The sequence below is a fragment of the Schistocerca gregaria genome, chromosome 6 (assembly GCF_023897955.1).
Source record: "Schistocerca gregaria isolate iqSchGreg1 chromosome 6, iqSchGreg1.2, whole genome shotgun sequence".
Taxonomy (NCBI): domain Eukaryota; kingdom Metazoa; phylum Arthropoda; class Insecta; order Orthoptera; family Acrididae; genus Schistocerca; species Schistocerca gregaria.
In genome coordinates, this window is record NC_064925.1 from 200,850,549 (window position 1) to 200,852,467 (window position 1,919).

The window sequence follows — 1,919 nt, forward strand, 5'->3', positions numbered from 1 at the left end:
AGTGCAGATGTGACTCGATGTTGCGTGGCTATGATTTGTTGGGATTAAGTACAAAAAGGGGCTATTTAATTATTTTATTAAAGCAGTTTAAAACAAAAAAGAATTTCCAAATAATGTGAAAGTGCGCTGTGACTCACAGCACTTATTTCCACTCCATCTGCCAGTTTATTGACTTATATTCGACATCACTATCCATGCCAAAGCTCGGAATAAAAGTGCAAATGTTACAGAAGATATCACACAGACTAAATGCGACGTTCTTAAGGGCTAAGTCCAGCTGGACTGGATGTTCCGTATGTACACTTTTTCCGTAATTTTAAATGCGTATTGAACAACAAACGTTTTGGATTGGAAATACTACTTTTATTTGGATGCCAAAAAAACATCATTATAAGGTTTGGAAAAGATAGGAAGATGAATCATGAAAAAAGATGGTAATTATGTTTTGAGGTCAAATAAGTAAACATATTCTTTCTACCCCAAAATAAAAGATGATATCAAGAAAGACGTGTTACACTCTATGGACATCTAGAGAGAATGGAATAAGACGACTAGCAAAAAAGATCATACACTCTTCCAAAACGGGAAAATGGAATGAGAAAATCAATGGGGAACAAGGCAAAGAAGTACTTACCAGATATGTGAACTGGATAAGAGATCTTTCTCAACAGGAAGAAATGAGAGTAGAAGTCAACAAATACAAAGCTTTTTAGAAGTTAAAGAGTTCTGGATGAACATGAAGGATCTGTCTCGCGTGTGTTAGCCTACTTTATCCGAGGAAACGGCCGTGCCGTAGTGGATGCACCGGTTCCCGTTAGATCACCGAAGTTAAGCACTGTCGGGCGTGGCCGGCAATTGGATGGGTGACCATCCGGACTGGCACGCGCTGTTGCCATTTTTGACGGTGCACTCAGCCTCGTGATACCAATTCGTGAGCTCCTCTATCGAATATTAGCGACTTCGGTCAAAGAAAACCATCGTAACGACCAGGAGAGTGGTGCGCTGACCATATGCCCCTCTTATCGGCGTCCTTAGCTAAGGATGACACGGCCTTTAGCTGTCACGTAACAAAATAAAATAAAAACTTGATACATATTAAGAGAGTTACGCAGCTACAATGACGAGCCTAAACAATATGATCAGTCAAATCACGAGACGAATACCGTCTACTGGAACTGCGCTCACGTGACGTATTAAAGAAAGTAGATAAGCAGAGCAGAGACGAATGGGAATCATTCTGTTGACGACATGGACCGCAAATGGAGAATTTCCACATACATGACTACGACAACGGACTGACTACTACGGGCCGGCGAATGGGTACTAGCCTCTCAGAAACGGCGAAACAGTGACATGCTACTGTCGTCAGCATCAGCGGAAAGAAGATGAAATCATCAGTAGGCGACAGGGTGTCAACCTTAACATCTAACCACAGAACAAAGAGATAGGAGGCTTGTCCTCTCCATAAACAATCACAGGCGACGACTTATGACAAAAATGACGCCATGTTTCAATGCTAGTGAAGGAGCAGTGTTCCAGAACACCGCATTCAGTTTACATTGTTAATCATGGGGCTGCTACGTCTTTCCGTCTTGACCTGACGACATCGTCAGTTACGATTACAACTGACTCGGGCATTGCGACAGTGGAACGGTAGAAACGTGTCTCGAGTGGAATGTAGCACACCACGGACACTAGCCAATGAGGACAGTATTTTGGTTTGGCGAACATTCACCTGCATTTACATGGGAGCTACGGTGGTAACCAAAGGCACCATCACAGTCATGGACTAAGTGAACATTGGTATTACGGACCAGCTGCATCCCACCACGATTGAGACTTTCTCGACGGCTATGGTATCCCTTCCAGAAGGATAAGTGGCTTTGACACTAGGCCAGAATCGTGCTGCAGTAGTTTTA

The 1,919-nt window shown here is 43.0% G+C and overlaps 1 pseudogene; it reads left to right on the top strand.

The window, feature by feature from the left end:
- The first annotated feature begins 777 nt into the window (after positions 1–777).
- Positions 778–895, top strand: LOC126279258 (5S ribosomal RNA; annotated as a pseudogene).
- The last annotated feature ends 1,024 nt before the right edge of the window (positions 896–1,919 follow it).